Source organism: Carcharodon carcharias, chromosome 20 (genome assembly GCF_017639515.1).
Source record: "Carcharodon carcharias isolate sCarCar2 chromosome 20, sCarCar2.pri, whole genome shotgun sequence".
NCBI lineage: Eukaryota > Metazoa > Chordata > Chondrichthyes > Lamniformes > Lamnidae > Carcharodon > Carcharodon carcharias.
The window spans coordinates 15,116,204-15,143,856 of record NC_054486.1 but is presented as its reverse complement, the minus strand read 5'-3'; the positions used below and the strand labels follow the sequence as shown (position 1 = coordinate 15,143,856).

The following is a 27,653-nucleotide window of genomic DNA, read 5'->3' as shown; positions in this document are numbered from 1 at the left end:
GCCGATTGCCAAGCCCTTTATACATGTCTGCGGCACATTACTAAGTGTCTAAGGCACATGTCATGCGTTTTCTATCGGGATCAACACGTCTCTTTATAAATAAATAATCCAATTGACAAAAAAAGCCTTTATGTTCAAGCACCGCTTTTTACCGCCTCACTGACAAAGTCATTCATTAAAGCTGCCTTGATCTCTTTCATTTACAGAAAGCCACACAAACAAGTTCATACCCCCTGCAGACTTTCCTTTCTCTTACAGGTTGCCATAATCCTACTGCTTTCATTTTACAACAGGGTTGTACCCAGCCAGGGTTAACAGCACGGAGTGTACCTTGTAGCCGTTTGAAACGCCCATCCGTGGCATTGTAAGAGACCTGATGTGTTGGCTTGTAACCAGGAGGCATCGCAGCCAGAGTGTTCATGAGTGGGAATGATTGAAGTGCCAGCGCGCAGAGGAAAACCGCCCTTGTCCGCTCCCAGTGAGGTAGATAGTGGGCTGCGGAACCTACTTTCCACAGGCTGCTCCCTCCAGACAGCAGCAGGCACTGCCGGGCACTGATGGGTGGAGCCTTGGAGTCGATCGTTAATTTCTCTCTCCCAGGTTAGCAATGTTCCAGCACTGCTTGAGTGAGTTCCCGAGGAGTCAGCATAATTCTTTGAGCCGACTGAGTTCAGGGCAGAGACTCCTTATCATCAGTCCTGTTCCACCTGATGCATGCACTTGAAGAGCTGCATGTGAACTGGGCCTTTATTTAACACTGACCCTCTGCTAATAATCGGGTAAGTGATGTCACTCACTGTTTACTCACGGAGGTGTGTGGGAGAAGATCTAAGTCTGCAACAATCAGGAGGCGGCAGATGGAAGACTGTAGGGCAAATAGTTTGCACCAGTTGTCTTTTGTCTAAACCAATGTACATGATTAAGCTTTTTTAAATGTAGCTAGCAGAGAAGTTTAATTCACAACCCTAACGAGAATGTGTCGGGGGCAGTGAAATATACTGACTTTCAGCTGTAATTCCAAGTCATAAAACCAATATTTCTGCCAATGACATGCAAATAATTAATAGAACCACATTAGTGAGAAGATATATCTTACAACATAATGCACTTTGAATGGAAGGGGATGAGGGAAGAAGGGAAAATAAGTTGTTTAGCTGAGATTTTTAAATGGTGTGTTGGAAATTCGAGCATGGGATTTCAATGTACAAACTGCCATGCACTAATTTCAAGCTCACAATTTAGCTGTTAATTCCCAGGTGTTCATGCATTTATACATTAGGGGCCCTTAGCATTATTTCAATGGGAAGCAGTTGCTTTGCAGATTATGAAATACTTTTCTTGTGCTCCAACAATGCAATGTGTGGGGAAGCGCCATAAAACCTTGACAACACTCACTGCACCAGGGAGCAACAGAGTATCAGGCTCAAAAACAGAATTACCTGGAAAAACTCAGCAGGTCTGGCAGCATCAGCGGAGAAGAAAAGAGTTGACGTTTCGAGTCCTCATGACCCTTCGACAGAACTTGAGTTCGCGTCCAAGAAAGAGTTGAAATATAAGCTGGTTTAAGGTGTGTGGGGGAGGCAGAGAGAAAGAGAGAAGTGGAGGGGGGGTGTGGTTGTAGGGACAAACAAGCAGTGATAGAAGCAGATCATCAAAAGATGTCACCAACAATAGAACAAAAGAACACATAGGTGTTAAAGTTGGTGATATTATCTAAACGAATGTGCTAATTAAGAATGGATGGTAGGCCGCTCAAGGCATAGCTCTAGTGGGGGTGGGGAGAGCATAAAAGATTTAAAAATATTTTAAAATAATGGAAGTAGGTGGGAAAAGAAAAATCCACATAATTTATTGGAAAAAAAAACAAAAGGAAGGGGGAAACAGAAAGGGGATGGGGGAGGGAGCCCAAGACCCAAAGTTGCCGAATTCAATATTCAGTCTGGAAGGCTGTAAAGTGCCTAGTCGGAAGATGAGGTGTTGTTCCTCCAGCTTGCGTTGGGCTTCACTGGAACAATGCAGCAAGCCAAGGACAGACATGTGGGCAAGAGAGCAGGGTGGAGTGCTAAAATGGCAAGCGACAGGGAGGTTTGGGTCTTTCTTGCGGACAGACCGCAGGTGTTCTGCAAAGCGGTCGCCCAGTTTACGTTTGGTCTCTCCAATGTAGAGGAGACCACATTGGGAGCAACGAATGCAGTAGACTAAGTTGGGGGAAATGCAAGTGAAATGCTGCTTCACTTGAAAGGAGTGTTTGGGCCCTTGGACGGTGAGGAGAGAGGAAGTGAAGGGGCAGGTGTTGCATCTTTTGCGTGGGCATGGGATGGTGCCATAGGAGGGGTTTGAGGAGTAGGGGGTGATGGAGGAGTGGACCAGGGTGTCCCAGAGGGAGTGATCCCTACGGAATGCCGATAGGGGGGGTGAAGGGAAGATGTGTTTGGTGGTGGCATCATGCTGGAGCCGGCGGAAACAGCGGAGATGATCCCTTGAATGCGGAGGCTGGTGGGGTGACAAGTGAGGACAAGGGGGACCCCACCGTGGTTCTGGGAGGGAGGAGAAGGCATGAGGGCGGAGTATCAGGCTGGTGTGATGGTGCACTGGTTATTTAGCTGGACTAATAATCCAGAAGCCTTGGCAAATCAGCCAGAGGCGCAAGGTCAAATCCCACTATGTGAATTTGAATTCAATTGAGGGGAAAAGAAACCTAAATAAATCTAGAATAAAGCTAGAACCAGTCATGGTGATCATGACACTGTACAATTGTCCTAAAACCCCGACTGGTTCACTAATATCCTTTAGGGAAAGAAAGGAGCCTTATGACCTTACATGTGAGTCCAGACCCACATCAATGTGTTTGGCTCGGGAATAGCCTAGCAAGCCACTCAGCTGGATCAAATCCTTACAAAGAAGTATAAGAATAAAATTTGACTACCATTCGGTTCAGCCCAGGCACTAGGTTCAAACATAAAACAAGTCACATCCAGACGATCCAACAAAGTCCTCCTCAGTAACGTGTGGGAATTTGTGCCAAAGTTCAGACAGCTGTCCCACTCAAACATTAGCCCAACATAGATATTTATTCTGTGAGTATATCATCAGCCAGTGTCCCATAGACCCCTTTCACCATCCCTGGATATATCCTGTCCCATTAGCAGGAAAACGCACCGGAGGTGGTAAAATAGTGGTATACAGACATGATTATGTGTCCCTGAAAGTCATAAACATTGACTGTGGACCCCATGAAGTCTCCATGGTATCAAATCAAACACAGGCAAGGATATCTCCTACTGATTTCTGCCTACCTTCAGCTGATGAATCCATACTCCTTGTTGGACATCACTTGGAAGAAGCACCAAGGACACACAATATGCCTTGGGTGGAGAACTTCAATGTCCATCACCAGGAGTGGCTTGGTGTCACTGTCAATAACCAAGCTGGACAAGTCCTGAAGAAAATAGCTGTCAGACTGAGCTTGCAGAAGATGACAAGAGAACCAATATGAAGGAAAAAGCTACTTGACTTCATCCTCAGCAATCTACTTGTCGCGGATGCATCTGTCCATGACTGTGTTAGTAGAAGTGATCAGCCCACAGTCTTTGTGGAGATGAAGCTTCACCTTCAGACTGAGGATGCTCTATCGAGTTGTGTGGCACTATCATTGTGCTAAGGCAATCGAATCAGAAGACATCTGGCAGCTCAAAACTGAACATCCACAAGATGTTACAGACCACTGACAGCAGCAGAGTTATATCCCACCACAATCTGTAAATTCATGACCTGGTATCTCCTTCAGCCTACCATTACCATGAAGACAGCAATCTAGCCTGTCTCAATATAGAGTGTAGGAAAACGTGCCAGGAACGGCTGCTGGCTTAGCTGAAAATGAGGCAGCAACCTCGTGGAGCTATAACAGAGGACTACATGCACGCTGGACAGCAGAAGCAGAATGCTACAGACAGGAACAAATAATCCCAAAACTAACTGGGGGCAGGGGGACTCCATGACCATCCACACCCTCAATGATGGTGGAGCCCAGCCTGAGTGAAAAAGAAAAGGCTGAAGCAATTGCAACCACCTTTAACCGAGTAGATGATCCATTTTCAACTTCCTCCTGAGATCTCAAACATCACAGACACACGTCATCAGCTAATTCGATTCATTCCATTTGCTACAAGAAATGGCTGAGCGCATTAGATACAGCAAAGGCTATCCCCACAACATTCCAGGTGTAGTCCTGAACTCCAGAACTAACTGCGCTGCCAACCAAGCTGTTTCAGTACAGCTACAATACTGGCATCTATCCAACCAAGTGACAAATTGCCCAGGTACGCCCTGTTCACCAAAAAGCAGGGCAAATTCAATTTGGCCAATACTGTCCCTTCATCCTACTCTCACTTACTAACAAAGTGATGGAAATTGTCATGAACACCTGATTAACTGTTCAATTTGGATTTTGTCAGGACTACTCAACACCAGATCTTACAACAGCCATGGCCCAAATATGGACAAAAGGGCCAAGTTCCAGAGGTGAGGTGAAAGTGACTGCCCTTGATAACAGGCAGCAATTGGCCAAGCGTGGCATCAGAATGTCCTTGTAAAATTGAAGTCAATAGGAATTAAGGGAAAAACTCTCCATTGGTTAGAGTCGTAATGAGCATAAAGAAAGATGGTCGTGGTTGTTGGAGGAAATCGTCTCAGCCGCAGGACATCGCTGCAGGAGTTTGTCAGGGTAGCGTCCTAGGCCCAACCATCTTCATCAGTGACCTTCCCTCCGTGATAAGGTCAGAGGTGCAATGTTTGAAGATTGCACAGTGTTCAGCATCATTCCCAATTCCTCAAAACAATGAAGCAGTCAGTGTCCACAGCAAAATCTGAATAATACCTTGGACTGAAAAGTGGGTAAGTAACATTCACGCAATACGAGTGCCAGGCAATGGGCATCTCTGACAAGAGAGAGGGTCTACTCACTTCTGCTTGACATTCAATGGAATTAACATCATATTTTCTTGTTGATTATTGTTTGCATGTTCATATGTCTAGTGTTGCCATAACTCATCTCTCCTGTACACCACCAGGAGAAGCATAAAGAGAAACTTTGATTGATCTCCAATGAGTATCTGGGAGGTAACCATGCAGAGTCAGGTGGAGACAAATTTAGGCTCAATCAGGATGCCCTCTGGTGGAGTATCTTGCTGACACTCACTGGTTATGGTCAAATATAAAGCATGGTCACTCAGTTGAGGTATTAGGTGATGATCAGTAACCAGAAATATATTTTCTAGCAAAGGAACACCACCATCAGGAGAGAAATGGAAAATTGATAGCAGAAAGAAAGATGAGACAACATTTAAAATCTAGTGGCATCAAGACTGAAGCCAGGATCCCAACTTGTACCTCCATTCTTTGGGATTCACTCCATCCAACCAGTGTCCTGCAATTCAGAGGCAATATAACATTTATCAGGTAAAGTGGAACCCTGGCTCTAGTCCATCCATCTAAAGCAGATTTCCATATTGTGGGTGAAATACAAAAGAGTGCTTCAATCAGGGGCCAGTGAGGAGGGAGGTAATTGCATAAAACATATTGCAGCTTTACTTACATAGAGGATAATTTGAACTTCATGCAATTTGAAACAGGGAATGTCAGATCAGCTCATTATACACTTCTCCTGGTTTAGATAAGGTATATAACTGGTGGCCAGTGCGATGCTGTCCATTACATTACGGCCAAAAGGTATACCCCCACGATCTACAACTCCATTTGAACCTGCTAGTTAGATTTTCAATCTTGTCATTTCTACAATGGCTTGGATTTTGAGGTAGAAATAAGCGTGAGGCTCTCAGCACTCTCTGTTATTAAAGAGTAAATCAAACACCAACTCCTGGTGGCTGCACAAGTGCAGCTGGATGTGGAAATCGGGAAGTTGGTGTCAGAGTTACACTGCGTCTCTGGAAGTTGTGCTGTACAGATGTCTCGACGAATGCACTGAAACACTTGGGGCAGAGTTTTACGCAGGTGGGATTTTACGATCGCACTGAAGTCAATGGAGTTTTGAACGGCTTGCCGCATTTTATAGCCCTTTCTCCGCCACGACAGGGCCGTAAAATTCCACCCGTGGAACAGTGTTGCTGGGGAAAAAAAAGAGACAAGCTGTCAAAGCTTTTCGTCTGGCACTCATCAGGACAAATTCGCAGGAATACCAAATCTTGAGATTGAATAGGGGACAAGAAAACCAAATGAAAGGATTGCAAAGCACCTTAGGTTAATGGCCATGTCATGACTGATATTAATTCCCTTCTAACACATTGGATTTAATAATTCTTTCATACTTCCTCTGCTTCCCTACATCAGCGCACCTTGTTTAAAATGAGAAAAGATCAGTCAAACTGAAATAATGTTAAAATACCCTATAGTTGCAACTAAAAGCTATTTGCTTGTTGTTCATGCAATTGTACACTATGCTTTAATAACGCTCTTTGAACTGACTTGGTAAGAAGTTGCCCCTGTGTGGGTTGAGTCAGGCAGATCAGTCCAAGCTGGGTCGGCTGGGGTCAAGGCCTGCTAAGCCACTTGGAGTGTGGAGGAAAAAATGTCTGGTTTTTGGGCACCACCCAAGTTTATGAGTAGCCAGATTTAAGGTACTCTGCCTGTAACGGAGAAGCTGGGACTGTTTTCCTTGGAGAAGAGAAGGTAAAGAGGAGATTTGACAGAGGTATTCAAAATTTTGAGGGGCCTGGACAGAGTAAATAGGGAGAAACTATTCCCACTTGTAAGAGGATCGGGAAAGCGAGGACACAGATTTAAGGTAATTAGTAATGGAAGCAATGGATACATGAGAAGAAACTTTTTTAAGCAGCAAGTGATTAAGATCTGGATTGCACTGCCTGAGAGTGTGCTGTAGGCATTCAAGAGGGAACTGGTTTATTATCTGAAAAGGAAGAATGTGCCAGGTTACAGGAAGGGGGTGGGGGAATGGCACGAGCTGCACTGCTCATTAAGAAAGGTGGCACAGACACGATGGGCTGAATGGCTTCCTTCTGTGCTGTAACGGTTCTGGTTCTCTGACTCTGTAATTCAAGTGCGCAGTCTCATTTCATCAGATTTTAATTATCATTGGAGATTTGCTTTTTTTAAAACCTTTTCTTTGTCTCCTACATTTCTCCCTTGTAATCCCATCTTTTTTTCCATTTTTTATTTTGCTGTACATGATTTGGCATTGAATTAAATATTCTAATTTAAATTCTTTGATTCGGACCCTGCAGGCTGGATTTTTGTTTTGGGGGTCAGGACCCGGACATCGGGTGAAGTTCCAGGTCCTGACCCCACATTGCAACTTCTGTAGGGATGGCCAATTACTCTCCAAGGTGGGAGCTGCCAAGGTCTCCAGAAAGAGAGAGAGAGAGAGAGAGAGTGTGTGTGTATCACAATGGAGGTCCACTCTGAAGAGAAGGTTAAAAACTCTTTTAATTTTAAAAGACCACAGCTGCCACACCATCATCACAGAGGAGCAGCCCCTCCACTGGACAGCCAGCTGCCACACCTGTGTACCATGGTGGATGGAGTGGGATTACCTAGTGGGAAGGTGTGCTGTTCTCCCCTCCCCCACCCTTGGTCTTCCACCACAAAGCCACCTCCATTCCCTGGTCATGTTTTGGCCTCAGTGATTTAGACTCCATTCAAGTTGGCTTCTGCTTAGCGGTCTTAATAGACCATTTACTTAGCTTAATCGCAAATGGGTGTGATCATGGGATCTGCCCAAAACGAAAATGGCCCAAAGGCAGGAACATGCCGGCAACCCTGCGCACCCCCGTTCTCCCAAGCTAATTTTCGTGCCTCTAACAGGAATCCAAATCCCTGCTGTGACTGAAGAATTATATGGAGACAATGGCCTGAATTTTCGCTCCCGAGTCAGGAGTGCAGAATCAGGAAAATTCCCGGCTCCACAAACCCGACTCGGGAGAAAGTGCCGCAGACAGTCCGATTTTCATCCTAGGAGGTGGCTGTTAACGGGATTTGGGCCTGCCAACCTCAGAAGCAGCTTGGAGGCAACCACAGAAGCTGCCAGGTGTGAGGCTGGCTGTACAAAAGGCCCACCTCGGTGACCTGGGACTTTGTCCCAGTGGTTAAAAAAAACACAAACATCCCTCCAGCCCTCACACCCCCTCACACTTCCAGGCCCCATTCATGCCAACCCATGGCACCTCGTGCCCCCACCTCCTCCCCATGGCCTCTCATACTCTCCAAGCCAACCTATGTCCTCTACCCACCCCCATTGCCCTTTATAGCCCCTATTCCAACTTAATGTCATCTCATGCCCCCCAACCACAACTCTCTGCCCTTACACCCTCCATGCCAACTCACCCAATATGCGCCATGGGCAGATCTCAGGACCAATGCTGAGATTAAATGAAATAAAGTTCTAAGTGTCTAATGAAAACTTTATTTTTATAAAAAGCACTAATTCATTTTAAAAAATTACATCTACATTATTTCAACTACATAATCCCTTATAAAAGCAAACATTTCATTCAAGTGCTTAATCCAATATAAAAACAAGCATTTGTATTCATAGCCCCGCAGCAAATACTTTAAAACTATTTGGAGCAGTCAATCAAACGGTGAATTGATAGGCACCTCACTGTGATAATGATAGATTGTGAAATCAGTCATGCAGCATAAATTCTATAATGATAACCATTAGGCTTCTATCAGTGAAATAGCAAGCACTGTTTTTTTTTAAACTGCAGCATGCTTTTTTTTATTTAAAGGCCAGGATGTTTAAATGCCTTGACAGCTTAGCAATTCATTTGACAGCTTGATAGTTCCCTTCAGTTCCAATGAATTTATCCACTTTTTATGCACATTTATGTCTAATTTTAACAATCCCAAGGAGCACTTGACATCTCCCAAAGGCCATCTGACCTCTCCCAAAGGGCATCTTACCTCTCCTAAAGGTGTTCCTGGATCTATCCAAAAAAGTACCCAACTTCTCCAAAGCGCTCTAGCAACATTAGACCTTCTCCTAAAAGGTTTTAAGCCTCCAAGCCGTGTTTTGATCATCCCAATTACCAAACCGGGATCTGTTTGAATGCTATTAAACTTTGACGTGTGCAGATGCCTCTGTGAACCACGGATGTGCAAACTACAACCCACCCCCATTTCCCTCACACCCCCTAGGCAAAAATGGTGGATGTTCGGTTTGGGAGTGGGACTTCCGGAATCCAGTCTCCGGCACCATTTTGGCTAAGCTGGAGACACTTTCCATTTTTACGAAAATTCAGGCAGTGGTTGGTTAAGGAGACACACCATTGCTTGGCTTGCTCGCATGGGTGCCGGATGTTATAAGAGAGCATGGTGCAATTTGGCTCTCTAACAACTGCAAGTTCCAACTCAAACCCCAACTCAAAACTCAAAGCAAGTACGTGAGTATAAGTGTAAGCAGCATTCGCCACTGACCACGAAATCTGGCCAATATATAAAAATCCTCTGATTCACTCACACCAGATAAATCTTTATGAAGAGTTCGGTTTAATTTATAGCTGATCGTGGACTATCACAGGGAGTGGATAAGTAAGCAGGTGCCAACTACAAATGAAGAATAATGGATGAGAGAGATGGGGTCTGGCAACACAGAGAAGCTTCAAGAATCTGTGTCACCAAGTAGTAAGATATGGAGTAATGCCTGTAATATGCAAAAGGTTGAGTTTCTCAACCACTTCAGCCCTGCTGTCCAGGAGAAAGCTAGAGAATGGAATGAAATAAAAGACGCCAGTCACCCTAGGCTGTTTTGCCAAAGGTGGCTGCACAGCAGGATTGACAGAGGCATCTAAGTAGGCCTCTCACTGCTTGTTCTGGTTACTGCAGGGGCTTGGGGTCTGGAGAGAAGAGCAAACAATGTGAAACATCTAATTTTTTTTAAGGTGAACATTGGTAACCAGATAGCAGAGTTGTAACACAAATCTGAAAATGAAGAGGAAAAATCACAATAAAAGAACCGAACATACAGCTATTCAGAAATAAAAAAAACATAAAGGACTGGAAAAACTCAGCAAGTCTGGCAGCATCTGTGGAGAGAGAAACGAAGTTCATATTTCGGTGCAACATGACTCTTCTTCGAAACGTTAGCTCTGCATCTCAGTCCACAGATGCTGACAGACCTGCTGAGTTATTCTGGAACTTTCTTATTATCTCTTATTTTATTTCAGATCTTCAGCATCGCAGTATTTTGCTTTTATTATAAAACTATTCCAATTCTGCTGTAATCACATCATAAGGATAGAACACAACCAAACACTCTGATAAAGTTGAAGATCTAATCTTCAGAGCTCTCAAAATAATATTACAAAGTCTAATGCGATAAAAGTGTATAAGATATTTTACACAGATAACATTTTTTGGTTTGACAAATCCACCATTATGACATTTACAATACGTTTGACTACCTTTGATCTAAGGTGGCTCATTTGTATGGCATTAAAGAGAAATGGGGTTTTGTAGACCAGATAATACCAGACGCTGAGCAGTGTCTCATGAGGGGGAGGTTGGGGGCTGAAAGCTTGGCCCCGCCCTACCCCCCTCCCCCGGAAGCAAAGTCGGCATGGAGCCGACCCCACTCCAAGCCAGCCTGCCCCACAGCCGCAAAGTGCTGTGGGCGGGTGAAACGGGGACAGTGCGGGACTTCTGCCCCGGACTGGGGCCTTTGGGAGCTACTGGCCAGTGATCCTGGCAGCACCAAAAGCATGAGAGTGGTTACTGCTGGGACTGCAATCAGGAAGAAGAAGGTGGCCCGAAGGACCCCAGAGACAGGTAAGTCCAGGGTATAATCAGGAAGGGAATCAAGGGTTATGGGGAAAAGGCAGGAAAGTGAAGTTGAGAATTATCAGATCAGCCATGAATGGCAGAGCAGACTCGATGGGCCGAATGGCCTACTTCAGCTCCTACATCTTATGGTCTTATGGTATTGGGAAGAGTGGGTTTGGACAGGTGAGGGAGGGTGTGTGGGCATTGGTGGGTGTGATGTTTAATTCAGCACATGGGTAGGAAGAAAGGGGGACATTCTATCTTGGGGGGCCTGCACTCCTGCAATCCACAAAGGACAGCCCCTCAAGGTGGTAGCCCCTTTCTTCCCTTTGAAAATTCTTTTAAAAATAATTTGGCTGTCCACTCCTGCTCCACTACCCATGCCAACCCATGTTTTATAGTGTGGGCAGAGTATTGGGGTCAATTGGCTAGGTAACAACACAACTGACCCTTGATCATCTAGTCAAAAATGATGGATGGGCTGCTGATTTCGGTGCCTGCCTGCCCCTTGTATTATGGGGAGAGCTTGGGGTTGAGCAGGAAGTTTGTAGAGTGGGCACCCGCCCTACTTTATGCCTCTCCCCACCAGCCCCCAAAAAACTCACCAGGCAGGGACACGTAAAATGCAGCCCTCTGCAGTATCATGTAACAGAGAGTGATGGCCGAATGAACAATGATATTTCCCATTTTACAGTTTGTATACTTATAGATAAACATCTTGTAAACAAAGTTTCCTTTGGAATAGCTCACAGCTATTAATGTTTCATATTGGATGACTTGATCATCAATATCCACAAAACCAAGTGCACAAAATAAACTGCACACATCCTCCATCTCAAATAATGATTGCAACAGATACACAACAATGATTTCAATATATAGAAAATGGTTCTAAATCATTTGATAGTCACCCTCAATTACTTAAATGCAAGATGTGTTATAATTAATCCAATATTATCCTCAACCAGCAAATAACCTAGAGTTTAATTTCTTCTGCCAATTGATTTATGCCTTTTCTCAGGTTGAGAACCAGTGGAAAATATTTGGCAATGTCCCATGTTTTACTGTGCAGATTTCAATCTTCTGCAGCCACTATTTTTATCGTGTCACATTTATTTAAACTAAGGCAGGTTTGCGTAACAGGAACAGAACGTGAACTGATGTGTCATGTAATCCTTTATCAAGGCAGTCTTTACTTTGTACTTTTTATGTATAGAGTTATGAATGGTTCAAATATTAAAATATGATACACTTTATTCCAGGATTGATTCAGACTTCAATTGCGGTTCATGTTTTGGTCTTACAGTCATCATAACACATCTCGGTAAAAAAAATAACTGTATTGAATGATACAGATTGAAGACAAATAACAATTGTCATGTAAATAATGCAGCTTCTGTATCTTCATACAGGAAATGGAAGATGGTGTAAAGCACCAATGCATCAGCTGACACCGTAAACCATAAGTGCAAAGCTTGTGTCTGTCGTGAAAGGTAATAATTTTTATAACATTATTGTAACTTATTGTAAAAGTGGGTTAATAGTGGGGTTTAGATTAGTTTGTGTGTGTGTGTGTGTAATTTAATTGAATTGGAGACAGCTGCTCTGGAGGCTTGGAATTAACAAAAAGAAACTAGATTTGAAATGCTAAATACATAAACATGGCTGAAGTTTTAGAATGTGAGGTGTAAGGCACACTTGAGTTTTTAGATAAATTAGGTTAGTATGAATTTCAAAAGAGATGGTAAGATGTTACACCTAACCATTATAAGCTAAGGAAAACAGTGTGTTTACTTTTCCCAAAGGTTACTGATAGAATTAGCACTATGAAAAGATTTATATTATGAGAAAGGTAAAGTTCCTAGGACATGGTGGAACAATGGAATTATGTTAAAAAGGGAGAAACATGAATAAAGGAGATGTGACTTTGTATAAGAGGGGAAGGCATTCTAAGATCTAACACAAGTGGGAAAAGCCTCCAGCCTCTGTGCATCAATCAAGCTGTTCTCTACAGGAACCAAAGGTAAGTAAACTCACTTTGAATATCACTATCCAGGGTATCATGTTGCTTTGCCTGGGTCTATTTAAATCTATTTGTTTTTACTGTTGACTTAACAGAGGCATAACTGGGAGCCAGATTAATTAGGGGTTTTAGGAATTATTATAGTAGTAATTTGTAGAACTATGTACATACTTGAAATCTTTTCTTTTGTTAATAAGTGTGTAACTTAGTTTTCTAAAGACCTCTGAAGTCATGTTAGTCTTATTACTTCTGAATTCAGGGCATGCATCGCAAAATAAAATACAAATTGCAAAGCAGTTGTGACCATGTGATCAAGTTTCCTTTGTGGATTTGATCCACCTGGCACACATCATCTGCCACATCATATGTGTCGTTTATGAACTTCTCCCATGTGGGAGAAATCTGACATCCGCCCCAGGCAGAATTGAAATGGAATGCCACAGTATTCAAATTTGGGTTTGCTCCTCATTTTCACATGATAGGCACATTGTCAGCACTAGTTGCACTGATTATTGCTAGCTATCTATGGTGGGGGAGGGAATGGTCAGGAATTCAGGCAGTTTGAACACTCAAAGGGCAGGTGCACTTTATCAGTGGTGTATGCTTCAGACTTGGAATGGGAAAGATTCAGGATGAGTTTAAGATTTCTCAATTCTTGAACAACGTCATGGAAGTCTTTGCAGAGGAAGTCAGCAAGAAGTCCTGTTCTTAGCTGACAGAAAAAGGGTGGCAAGGCAAATCGCATGGCAACAATGGTTAGAGGGGTTGAGAAGGTGAATGTATGTATCATAGCACCCAGACATTGCTTGCGATATCAAAAATAATTCAATGATCTGACCAGAGCCACCGAGGTAAGGTCCCTACTCCTATCTTTCTTATTTTCTGCTAGCACTCATTAGCTTTCCCTCCCCAGATTCCATCACTTCTCCTATCACAGCAGCATTTCATTGTGCCTCCTTTTGCTGTGACTTGCATACTTGCTACTGTCCTCACAAAATTAGTCTCCTCACTTCCCCAATTTATGGAAACTTTCATGTATCACCTGCGCCATGCTACCTGACTCACACATTTTCAAAACTCTTCAGCTGGGACAGACACTAACACACTTCTTTCCTTTTTGTAGGATAAGCTGGCACAATAAAAGGGAGCAGACATACAATGGGAGAAGGGACACCATCAGTTGAAGCACATATTCACAATTGAAGAGGCCACCATTCGTCAAGTAGCAAGAATGCAGGACAGGAGCATAGCAGATATATTTTGCTCGGTATTCGGCAATCTTACTTTCCTCTTCTCATAGAACTTTAGACCTCACACTTTCTACAAGACAACCTGGTGCTATTTTGTGCTGTTGCCTACCTCTTTCTGCTAACACATGTCATGAAATGCTAATCCAGTCTATCACAAGCCATAAACCCAGTCCTAGCAGAGGAAGAGGAGAAAAGGACACTTAAAAGTATACCATTATTATGTATCAACCAACAGCAACAAATTATATCTATATAGCACCTTTAATGTAATGAAACAGCCCAAGACACTTCACAGGATTATTATAAAACAAGGTATGGCACCAAGCCACATAGAGGAGGTCAAATGACCAAAAGCTTGGTCAAAGATGTATATTTTAAGAAGTGTCTTAAAGGAGGAAAGCAAGGTGGGAAAGTGTAAGAAGGGAAATCCAGAGCTTGGGGCTCAGGCAACGTAAGGCCCAGCCACCAATGGTGGAGCAACTATAATTTGGAATACACAAAAGGCCAGAATTAGAGAAGCACAGATATCTTGGAGTGTCGTGGGGTTGGAGGAGATTACAGAGATAGGGAGGGGTGAGGCCATGGAGGGACTTGAATACAAATACAGCTTGAGAAGTTTAAAATCGAGACATTGCTTGATTGGAAGCCAATCTAGGACAGCCAGCAGAGTTGAGCCGGCTGTTATTTGTAACTCCTAGAAGCTCAGGGAAGTTCAACTTCAATTAATATTAAGTGCTTTTTTAAAAAAAAACTCAGATGTGTTTTGCATGCGTATATGAGAGAGAGAGAGAGAGAGAGAGAATGGGTAATTCAAAAGGGAAGTGTTAGGAATAGTGATGATGGTGATTCCCATAGCAAGTCTCCCAGTGAGTAAAAATTTGTGACCCACAACTTCAGGAAGCCAGATTATTATGACCACTCTGCTGATTTGAATATTGGTACCTAAGGAATAGAATTTAATTCTATTGAATTAATAGAATTAATAGCCCACTGAGCTAAGAAATGCATCTTGAGGATGGGAAGTGAAACAATAGCAACTGCGTATGTTGTGAAGCCATAAAATTTATACACTTTTCTTAAAAGTAAACAAAAAGAAAAGCAAATTAAGATGGAAATGGTGAAGCAAATACTCTGGACATTGCATGGATTGTGGTGTTTTTAACAATTATTTTGGTAATACCAACATTCTACGTGGCAACAGTAACACTTGAATTGATTGGTCCATTCCCAAGTGAAACAATGCTTATAAGGTGTTGACGGTTTTTTCTATAGGTTTGGATTTTAAATCTTTCTCTGGAATGCAGTGCATAGTGTGAACTGAATAATAATTAACTACATTCGTTTGCATTGCATTGCAGGTAGTTACTACATTCCTGGGCTGTGGAGTATTGCTAACAGAATATCTGACAAAGAGCCTCAAACATCCTGCAGCCCCTGTACATTTCCTTTGATCAGTATTTCCCAGTTTATAAATCAGGACAGGAAAAGAGAAAGACCACATAAGTTGATATTTATTGGCAAGTGTATGAATGTTGCACATACCTGGGGCAGGATTTTCCCATTGGCGAGCAGGGGGCCAGGCGTAAAATGACACGGTGACGCTGGGCGGAACCCCCGACATCACTGCGCCCCATTTACATTTTCAGGAAGGCGGGGGTGCAGCAAAATCAGCTGCGCGCCCGCCGACCTGTCAATGGCCAATTAAGGCCATTGGCAAAGTAATTAAACTAATTAATGGACCTGCCCGTCCAACCTTAAGGTTGGCAGGAAGGCCAGGAGCCCCGGCGGGAATTAGAAAAAGCATCAAACCCCATCCACGGGCGGGATGAGGTTTCATGTAGGTTTTAAAAAATGTAATTAAAGTTTTTGTGAAAATTGTGGACATGTCCCAACTCATGTGTCAGTGTCACATGAGGGGACATGTCGGGAATTTTTTTTTTTCTATTTTTAATATTTGTCGCAGAACAGCCGATCTCCCTGAGGCAGCACTTAGGCTCAGGGAGATGAGTGTGATCTTCCATGCACATGCGCAAGAGAGCGCACTCTCGATTTAGGGATCCCAACCCCCCCATCCGCACAGAGAGTGTATAGCACTTCCGTGTGGATGTTGCGCTGGGTGGGCCTTAATTGGCCTGCCCACATAAAATGGCGCCATGCCCCCAATCGGAAGGGCATCTGTGCATGTCCGACAGGGGGAAAATCCTGCCCCTAGAATTTAAATTGCAAAGTCTGCATCAGTGGTTCTTAAACAGGGAGCCACGACTTATGGTTTACCTTGTGGATGTGTCATGAACATGTAGTTGTGATATTATAGACTTTTGTAAAAAAAAAAGCTCATCTTCCTTTTAAGTAGACACAAGGAACTAGTTGCCAAAAGTCACCTGACCTTTTTCAACTACAATGTAGTCAAGCTCTAGAAGGCTTGAAGTGGATTGTAGGTAGACATATCAAGATATGTGAAGACATTTGAAATTCAATTTGCATTAAGGATAAACAGAAACTCGCTGTGGCTTCCCTGGAGGTGTGAATAGTTCTTTTTTATCTCCTCAATCTGGGAGAATGGGAACCATAACTCCCAGAAGTTAAGGGCCAAGACATTTAAAAGGTTAATTAGCTCAGCTAAAAAGACAATGGAAGGGACCATGCCCACAGACTGGAACTAACTCAATACCTAATATGGAAGAATGATTCAACAGTTTGGGATAGCAGTTGTTTTAAGCTTTGGAACTGTAAAAAAAAGTCTGCTTGAGAATAGCCATTTGTGTGCCGAATCCCCCAGGAAGAACGCTGAAAAACAACATCCAAAAGGGTTCTTGGCCAGGGGAGAGCGAAGAGAAAGATATTAAGAAATGAACTGATGTTTTTACCGAAAGAGTCCAGGTAATCTGCAAGTGCTGTAACTGCAGAATTAGTGAGGAATAAGAAACCTTCTCTCTCCCCCAAAATCCTGATGAACTGCTGAGTCCATCTGAAAAGCTCTGAACAGTCGACTGCAGAAGCCATCACAGCTGCTAAACTGTTCAACCCCTTCACTTGGAAAAGAAAGAATTCAAGCAATGGGCCCGCAATGATATCTCACAGAGACTGATTTGAAATCTAACCTTTAAGTATCTATCTGCGTTTAATCTTTTTATCTGTATTTTAGTGAATAACTTCACCACTTTTACTTAAGTAACTTTCAGCAGAGGTTTTTGTAATAAACTAACCTTTATCTTGTTTAAGACTAAAGTTTGTATACTGGGTAACTTTTTAAAATAAAATTGAATCACTTTTAAATGAAAAGGGTGCTATTAAGACACACAAATTCTTAGCTCACAGACCACTTTAATGTGCCTTTTATGTGGTCGTGACAAATGTGTGAGCTGGTCAACTGCCCAGAGTGCCATAATCAACAGCAAACGGAGTGAGCAGTGGCCTGAGACACACTCTGCTCCTCCCAAGCTCTTGCTCTCCCCCTGCTTCTTGAGGGCTCCTCCGGCCTCTTGCTCTCTCTCTACACCCTTAGTGCTTTCTCTGTGCTCTGCTATCCCCAGGATCCTGGTCTCTCTGGGCTCCTAACAAGGAAAGTTTCTACAGTGATGAGTAAGCCCATGCATCTCAATGATATCTGTAAGTGAATACCTAATTTCTTAAAAGCATTATTAAAACACCTTTTACATGTAGCAGTTTCATATTATGAATACATATAGTATTACTAATTCAGATGGAGGCAGAGTTAGTAATAACTAAACCATTAGAAAATCCATCAACTAAAAAAGTTTAAGAACCACTGATCCATGTAATAATTAGTTACATTCCTTAGGCTTATATTCAGGGCCATTCTGCAGCTTTGAGCTTTTGTTTAGATTTTTAGGTTAGTATGTTTGCTTCTGTAAACTGTCAATAAAAATAACATTTCCTGATCATATTTTCCTGAATAGTAAAAGAACACAAGCGTGACCTGTGAAACCTAACCCAAATCTTGAATAAAAAACCATGCTCAAAAACATTTTGGTGACAATTTTTGATCCAATATCAGGCTTCCAGAAAGGAAAAAGCCAGATTGGAGGCTCGTGCATTATTAATTTGTCACTTTTGCAAGTTTCCTTACTTGCACCGTTCCAAGGGGAGATCTAACTATAAAACTCAAGGAATGGCAGCTTTGTTGTACAGTGAAATGGGTGGTGAATATGGGGCTTCCAAAAGGAAAGACCCTGAAACAAAAGTGACAAAAATATTGCAACTTTAAACAGAAGGTATCCTTTGTGGCACTTCCCTCCTCCTATACATGTTTATAGTTCCTGAAGTTTATTTCTGATTATTTTCTTTCTCTTAAGTTTTGCAAAAATGCAACAGTATCAGCAGATCATTTGTGATGAATTGCCCAGTCAAAAGGCAAGAATTTACAGAACGCAAATTGTTGGAAACTTTTCTCTGAGATGGCAAATTTCACACCTGAACTCCATCTTAATTTTCAGGGTTTTTGCTTTGCCATTACTTACATTGCAGACTGAGAAATTTATCACTCTAATGAAGACCAACCAAGGACATTGGACATCTCATAAGCACTTGCATCATAAATTTAGTGTAACCAAAAAGGACTGGATGACAATTTATCATACTAGACAGCAGATCCAAATTTATATAGACATGATTATTTACAGCAGTGGTGACAGAAATGACATTTTTCAGAGATCCATGGATACATATATTTTCCAATTGCCCATCTTTGACTTTATTTTAATGGATTTGCTCCCACTCAGTACAAATGGAACTACCATCTTACACTCTGTTAGTATAATTTTGGGTAATCCTGAAATGAAAGCCTTCAATTCAAACACCATTCAGCTCCAATCAGAGTAATTCCTTTTTCAGTCACTGGCTGAATTTCCTGCAACAAACTGGAAGATCGGCATGAATTCTTGGAAATTAAAAGTGCTGTACAGAACATACTATAGGATTTTATAGTATGATAAACCACAGGGAAGTTAAAAGAAGTTCCTGGCTACTTTGAAGTTAAGGTGTGGAAAGAGTAAATTATCTTGCACCATTTTCCATTGCTATATTTGATAACTCAAACCTCCTCCCCAGCCTATGCTGTGGTCCACATTACCTTTTCTTACTCCTACCTGTCCAAACACATCAACGATCTCCCTTTCCAATCTGGAAAGTCATTGCCAAAACAACAAGGTTCCAGCCATTACCTGCCCCTAGGGTGGTAAATGTTCCATCAGACCCCTGGCTCGAGGGGTCAGGAGGGTTTTAATTTTTTTTTTTCTGGGATGTGAGCAGCTGAGGCAAACCAGTATTTGTTCTGCATCCCCAGTTACCTTTGAGAAAGGGTTGGTGAGCTGCCTTCTTGAACTGCTGCAGTCTACATAGTGTAGATGCACCCACAGTGCTGTTAGGGAGGGAGTTCCAGGATTTTGGCCTAGCGACAGTGAAGGAACGGTGATATATTTCCAAGTCAGGATGGTGTATGACTGGGAGGGGAACTTGCAGTGGTGAGGTTCCAATGCATCTGCTGTCTTTATCCTTCTAGGTGGTGGAAGTCACGGATTTGGAAGGTGTCGTCAAAGGAGCCTTGTTGAGTTGCTGCAGTGCATCTTGTAGATGGTACACACTGCTGCCACTGTTTATCAGTGTGGATGGGGAGCTGGTAATGCAGGCTGCTTTTCCCTGGATTGCGTTGAGCTTCTTAAGGTCTGTTGGAGCCGCACTCATCCAGGCAACTGGGGAGTATTCCATCACACTCCTGACTTCTGCCTTGTAGATGGTGGACAGGCTTTGGGGAGTCAGGAGGTGAGTTATTCACTGCTAACTTCACAGTCTCCCATCTGCTCTCTTGGCTACAATATTTATATAGCCAGTACAGTTAACGTGGATCAGTTGTCAAAAGATCGAGCTTCTGTTCTGCTCTGGCAATTTGAGTCCGAGTTCCACCCAGACAGTTTGAGAATTTGAATTTGGTTTTTAAAAATCTGGACACACAAAAAAACCGAGATCCGTTAAAATCAAGTGACCCATGTCACTGTTGGATTGTCATAAAAATCCAACTGGCAAAGGATGGGTGCCCAAGGAACTCTTGCATTGATGTCCTGGCATTGTGACAACAACTAACACCTTCCTCAATGTCAGTATGACTCCAGGGTTTTATTGTTGACCCCAATTTTGCTTGGACTCCTTGATTCCATTTTCAGTCTAACATTGCCTTGATGTCAAGGGCAGCTACTCTCACATCTCCTGTGGCATTCAGTTGTGTGTCAACATCTGGCTCAAGTTGAAGTTGGACCAATCAGAGCTGCTTCTGGCACTGATTACTGCATGCCAAAAACAGCTCTGATTGATCCACCTTCCACCTCTAGAAATCGGTGTGAATTCAAACATTTGTGATGTTCTGAGCTTGCCCTGTGCAATTGATCTTTCGATTTTAAGCTGAAATTTGCCAGGTTCTTTAAATTTTAAAGAAATTCTGACTATTGATGCCTAACTCCTCTGACAATGTGAGTTTGCATCGTTGACCCTTGTTGCTAACCAGTCTTTTATCCTCACACCACACCCCCAATTCCTCCTATCCCAATTTGGCAACCTCCAATTTACCATCTATGGTGCTGGAAAGGACTGCTGAACATAGTCATGTTTCACTTCTCAGCTCTGACAACCTCAGCTTTGACCAGAGTAAAACATCTCCACATAAAATGGTCAAGTTCATTACTTTATCCCTCATTCCATGGTTGCATGCAAAAGCAAGAATGACCGAGAGAATACAGTCAACAAAAGGGCATGATAATGGTACAAATATGTAAAATTTCAATACTGGCTGGAGGAAAATCTAACTGGTGTGAAATGAATCTTGCCGTCATGCAATTCTTGATTTTTTTTTCTTCTTTTCATGGGATGTGGGAATCATTGACAAGGCCAACATTTGTTGCCCATCCCTAATTGCTCTTGAACTAAGTGGTTTACTAGGTCACTTCAAAGGGCAGTTAAGAACCAACCACATTGCTGTGGGTCTAGCCTACATGCGATTCCAGACACAAGGATGGCAGAATTCCTTCCCTAAAGGGCATCAGTGAACCAGATGGGTTTTTCTGACAATCAAGCAATGATACTCTTTTTGAGTAAACCTGTTTCCATCTGTTTCAGATGAAGTTACATTGTTTCATAGTTTGCCATTGTGAGATTTGAACTCTTGATCTGGGGGTTACAAACCCAGTACCATAACCACTTGGCTATTTAGGCCAAGCTATCAAGCAATGATAGTTGTCATGGTCACCATTTACTCAAACGAGCTTTCAATTCCAGATTTATTAGCTGAATTTAAATTTCACCAGCTGCTGTGGTGAGATTTGAACCCATGTCTCAGAGCTTGGGTTAGCTTGGGTCTCGGAATGACTAGTGCAATGACATTACCAATACTCCACCACGTTCCCCTTTCCTAGCTGTTATCACAAATGCAAATAAAAACAGTCAACAGCACCGGTGGTATGTTTTAGTTCAACACAGAATCAGATAGCATCTTATCTGCTCCTGCTTGCTTTCTGGTTCTGGGCTCAAACAAGGCTACACACAACATCAGGATGCCTGGGAGCAAAAATATGTGCTACTACATTGAGTTAAAATTAACTCTCCATACTAAAATTAGCGAAATATTCCAAAATTTAGGTCATCAATTGTTCCAAACTAGAGTCACATTTTAACCATCTCCTCACAGAATCATATCATTAATAAACCTTTAGCACAAAAAATAGATTAAAAGAGATTTGCATCTAAAGTTGAACAATACACGGAGAATAGCCTTTCAATGTTGGAAATGTCTCATACATTAGAATTTGGCAAGCCTCACTGAAAATAAAGAGGAAGTCTGATTCAGTTTTAACCAGTATATGCTTCCTTTCCATACACTGCACCTCCCACTCTTATATCCTTATCGTGCCAATGATTTCGGAAACTCTGGGGTAGGTAATACTTACCTTCAAAAGTAATAATTAAATAACAATATGATAAATAACAATAAAACTGGTGCATTCCCCAAGGCAACACCTCTGTCAATCAGAGTCCAGTTGCCAAACAATCAGCACTCTCTTCTCATGCAGTATAAATTGTTGTTCCCTGCACATTTGACATTCTTGTGAATTGTCCTGAAGAGAGCAAGATGAAAAGACAACGTGTCTTTTTTCAGCATTACTCAAGTGCTGTACTACCAAACGACTATTAATAATGAAAGTGTCCTACTTATAATACTTACTGTGTTTGGTTTTTAAAATAATTCTATTTAATTGCAGGACAAAGTTCTAAAGAACTGTCACAAAAAAATTGCAGAAGCAACTGTTATTTTGTGACTGCTTATCAGTACATCTGGAATTCAGCACGAAAATTATCTCCACAAGTTATCTGAAAGCCATAGAGGTTACTAGATGTTGGCAACTGAAAGAAAAGTTGATAGAGAGGAAGTAGGTTTTGCCAAGTTCATTGAACTTTGAACACGACAACCACATGTAGAGGAGTGCTCTCACCATGGCAACAAAATCTGAGGAATGAAAGCCAATTAGTAGGTGACATGAAGTAATTATTGAAAACCGGATTAGTGTTTACACACCTTGTGTAATCAGAATGTTGTTGCACCTAAGAGCAAAACTAAAATTCAATTCTGTTCTTTATTTTGAAGAAAATTTAGTGGAACGTCACTCAAGGTGTTTTTAAAATTGTGTTTATCGGCAAGCCCTTTCTTAATTTCCACTATAGAGTTTAGCTTGAAACTCTGGAAATGAAGTAGTGATGAACTGTTGCTGCTAAAGGCATATTCTCCTGTACAAACACTGAGAAGGTGAACCTGGGTCACTGTAATATTTGTACTTGCACAGCTTGCAAATGGCTGCCACTGTCTGATTTTTTTTTTGAATCAGCCTCATTCTGTGCTCAAGCAGCTTGCAGCCAGAATTAGCCTTCAACGAAAAGCTCAGAAAGTGCAGGGCTTGGGAATGCTGCACAGCTCCATTCATTTACAACCAGAAGCAGTGCATTAAAGAGGACTACAAGGTAATATAGAAGAAGGAAGGTGGTAAAACGGCTTAAGGCACCAACAAAGTTCTTAAATTCTCCGATGCAACTGAGCAGCTGTTGCTGCATGAAGTGGGTGAAAAGCGAGTTGCCCACTTTGGCAGAAAAACGGACCCTTCTTCCCAACAGGAGAACCAACTAGAATTAAGAGGAGATGCCACGACAGACTTAACGCAGTATCCAACATTCCAAAGAGGTTGGGGAGAAAAGAGAAAGTTTGACAGAATCAAAAAGTCTGCCCAAACTAAAAGTTACTCAACATTTACCCACAAAATAGACAGTACATGCATGAAAGTCACCAATTTCACACAACCTTTTATACCTGGATTGAGGCTGTACACAAAGCATCCATAAAGGCAAACCACAGAGGAAAGTTGTAACAAAGCCTATGTGATACATGCTCATTTGCACACAGAAGACAAGAATGCAGGTGGGCTATTCATTGTCTCAATGTTCACTTTTAACTGCAACATCTCAACATTACTAATTTTCCTCCAAGATAAAGCAGTGAATAATAGGAGCAAATAAATCTGCACAAGAGTAAGGCCTGCAACCTTTAGCCATTAAATGTTTACAAATCTGGGTTTGGAAAATTCCAAAGCTCAAAACCTCCCTCAACCAACAGCACCAGAAACAGGTCATCTGTTGAAGGGTCACGAGGACACGAAACATCAACTCTTTTCTTCTCCGCCGATGCTGCCAGACCTGCTGAGTTTTTCCAGGTAATTCTGTTTTTATCTGGGACAATATTCAACCAGAAAAATCGCAGCAACTGAACCATTGCCTCCAGCTAAAAAAAATAGGTCTTTTAATCTCAAATTCATACTTCACATTTCTTCGTATTTCATTTGAGGAAAGATTCATGATCTAAGCTAATAGGGTAAGCATGAAGCTACTCTTCCCCAAATACAAGTCTAGCAAGTTAAAGAATTGTACTGATTGCAATTTCACTGACTTTGCACTGATTAATCTTTGTAAGTTCTGCTACAACGCTAAATAAACAAACATGCCGCCAATTGCAGAGTTTGAATTTCAATCTCCTATCAGAAACCCTGAACTAAAATCTAGTTATGCGATTGAAAGTTTCAAATCCAATCTGCCCCGAACAAGATGACAAATAGGTTACAGTGCTTGGTTAATGTTCAATCTCAACTCTTTGCTTGATGTGATATTTTGTGATCCATTTGTCATAGGCTGGAAATGATCCAATAGGAGAGCCACAGGTCAACAAGAGTTGTATGCATTGTTGGGAAGAGACTTTTATTTATTAAACAGTGGTCTTTGCCGCAAAGTGAAACTCTAATCACTTGGATTTCGACACAAACTTCTGCACTGAAGCACAATGAACATTAGTAACAATGTGATTATAGTGAGCAAGATTGCAAGATTAATGCATTCTAATTTGTATGAAAACTGCTCAAGTTTAACCCTACATTGTACTTTCTCTCACACATATACACATAATTCCACTCTTTCTTTCCCCAGCATAGATTCCAATTGGCCTGATCCTTTTTCTATCAAATATCTATATATTGCAAGATACTGGGAGACTTTTTTCCCTGGCTGGAGAGGCTAGAACCAGGGCTCAAGATAAGAGGTTGGCTATTTAGTACCAAGATGAGTAGAAACCTCTTTACTCGAAGGATTGTAATTATTTGGAACTATCTATGCCACAGGGCTGTGGATGCTCAGTCAGTAGGTATATTCAAAACCAAGATGGATAGATTTTTTGCATACTAAGGTTATCAAGGGATATGGGGATGGGATGGCAAAGTTCAGCCATGATTTTACTGAATGCCGGAACAGGCTCGATGGGCCATAAGGCCTGCTCCTGTTTCTCATGTTCCTACCGTTCTGTGTGGTGCTATATTTCCCATGTCTTTGCATTGTAAGTATGTGTTTCTTTTACAGTGAAGATCCAACAACTTCTTACAATGCAATGAATTGGTAGATTTTTCATCGTACTATTAAACACCAGCATTGCACTAAAATAACAGACAACAGAGAAATGGAATGATCTGCACAAGAACACCATCATGGATTTCAATGAAAAGAATCTTAAAAGGTCAATGGTGCACTGGTACTCATGCAGGGGAGTAAGCTTAGGTTCTGCAGGTAATTTGCCTTTGTTAAAGATCAAGCCCATGGATGCCAAACCTTCACTTGAACACAACACAATTTTCTGCTTTAAGGAGGCATTTTCCCTTCAATGCTCATCAGTCGCTATTCCCTCTCTAAAATACATTTCTGAATGAATGTCAAATAATTGTCAGTTTTTTCCCATAGACTCATGTCCACTTCAAACCCACTTAAGCTATTCAGAATTCATTGCATTTAAGAGCCTATTTGTAAGTGTGGGAGGAAGCAAATGATCAATTACCTAACTGGAAATGTATTCATATTCAGGTCTCAACAAATAGGATGACGGTGATATAAGTCACTGCATTACTGCATGTTCAGTCAATCTGATTCATCCCACATGATTTCAAGAAATGGCTGAAGGTGCTGGATACAGCAAAAACGATGGACCCTGACAACATCTCTAAAAGTAGTACTAAAGCTCCAGAATTAGCTGAACCTCCAGCCAAGCTGTTCCAGTTCAGCTACAACATTGGCATCTATCCAACAATGTGGAAAAATGCCAGGATATCTCCAGTCCACATAAAGCAGGACAAATCAAATGCAGCCAGTTAACACCCCATTAGTCTACTCCCAAGGCATCAGCAAAGTAATGGAAAGTGTTGTTCACAGTGCTATCAAGCACACTTACTCAACAATAACCTGCTCACTCAGCTCTTGACATCATTACAGCATTGGTCCATGGACAAAAGAGCTGAATTCCAAAGATGAGGTGAGAACAACGACCCTTGACACTTACCAAGTGCCCAGTCCCCCTTTGCTCTGCTGGGCCCTCTTATGTGGCATGGGTGATGCCCCCAGGCAGCCATGGCTGGCTACCCAAACTTTTCTTGGGTCCCTTCAGCTGGCCAGTTTCTGAAAATGCGGGTAACCCGTCAGTCCCCTTTAAAAATTTAAAGCTAAACCCCTAACAAGCTCTTAATGAGCTTTTGAACAGTCTTAATTGACATCAGTTCAGAGGAGAGCCGAGTTCCTGTCCCATGCTCCCCCTACTTTGGTGATGATTACCGCCCTGAAACTGACACACCATCCAGCGCTAGTATTTTTGGGAGGTGGGGGGCTTCTAGCTCTGCTCCCGACTTGAGGACCCCAAAAATTCAACCACTTATTTTCGTCACCATGCCATCATCAACTCGCACTTTCAGCAACTTTGTGGAGAAAAGGAAACTGAGTTGAAGGGTGCAGAGACAAGCCTAGCTAACAGCAGATGTCCTGCTGCAGGAAATCATGATCCACTATTATTTTTTATATGACACCTGTTGTTCAAGCAAATAATTTAGGTCCATATGCTGATGTATAATCAGTAATCACAGCAGTATTTTACAAAAGATCTTATCGGCAACCAATTAAATTGGAGCGCTGATATTTTTAAGTCACCAAGGAATTTCCGATGGGCTTTGAACATCTTAGCTAAAAATGTTAATTTAAATATTATCTACTGAATTCTCTCAAGATAAGAAATCACTCACTTATACTAGTGCCTGCATTAATTCTCCTTGGTTCACTACAGGAACCAGTCCCAAAGGCACGTAATGAAAAAGCACAACTCATTTAATAACAGGAGCTATGACTGAGAATTTTTGGACAGGTTATATTATCACCAACTATTAGCAAGCAATTAGGAAGTATATATTCTGAAAAATCAATGGCCTTTTGGCAGAACTGGAAGAAGTTGGAGATGTAACACTTTTGAAGCATGAAACATAGGCAGGGAAAAGGTAGGGAGGGGGGTGGGGGGAAGAAAAGAACAAAAGGGAAGCTCTCTGGTTTCAGATCAGAACGACTGGTCCCATCTTTATGAACAGCAGCTGCTGGTATTTGTCCTGTTGTCAATGTCTTATCGATTACATTGTTAAGGTTTGTCAATGTCAATTACATTGTGAAGGAAAACAGTGATGAGTATTTGAACACATTATATGTAGGGCATAGCTGGGACACTAGGTGAAGGTTAGGAGTGTTGACATTGGACGTCAATAAACTCTCTCAGCAAGGAGAGAGTTCACCAACTGGCATGGATCCTGTTAACGCTGTTATTGCCATTTATAGTTCCTCTAGAGCTATTATTTGTTTGTTTCCCTGCCCCATTACCCTCATGTTTTGCCTTGCCCCATCATCTCTTCTATCATGTACTTGTTCCTGTCTCCTGTCCTCCACCCAATCATAGAACGTCCCTTTAGTTATTTCCTCCCTCCGTCCAATCTCCACCACCATCCCCCCACCCCACCTTCTTTCCCTGGCCCTGTATTTCTTTAAGAACTGTAAAATCTCCAACTTCTTCCAATTCTGACAAAAGGGCAGCAATCTGAAACATGGGGCCAGATTTTCTGGAGTCACTTCGACACCAAAGGCCTTTAAAAATCCTGGGTGGGACCTGGTTGCAGAGGTCCCACCCCCATTTCCAGCGGATT

General features: G+C 42.1%; 1 protein-coding gene and 1 long non-coding RNA gene across 4 annotated transcripts in view; one reads left to right on the top strand and one right to left on the bottom strand.

The window, feature by feature from the left end:
- The window catches only part of LOC121292247 (spectrin beta chain, non-erythrocytic 1-like), a 265,589-nt gene that overhangs the window by 179,321 nt on the left and 58,615 nt on the right, over positions 1-27,653 (bottom strand). The gene's annotated exons all lie outside the window — the stretch shown is intronic.
- Positions 665-15,634, top strand: LOC121292248. The gene is made up of 3 exons (XR_005946236.1): positions 665-779; positions 12,207-12,287; positions 15,426-15,634. It is a non-coding gene; the product is annotated as an uncharacterized LOC121292248 (long non-coding RNA).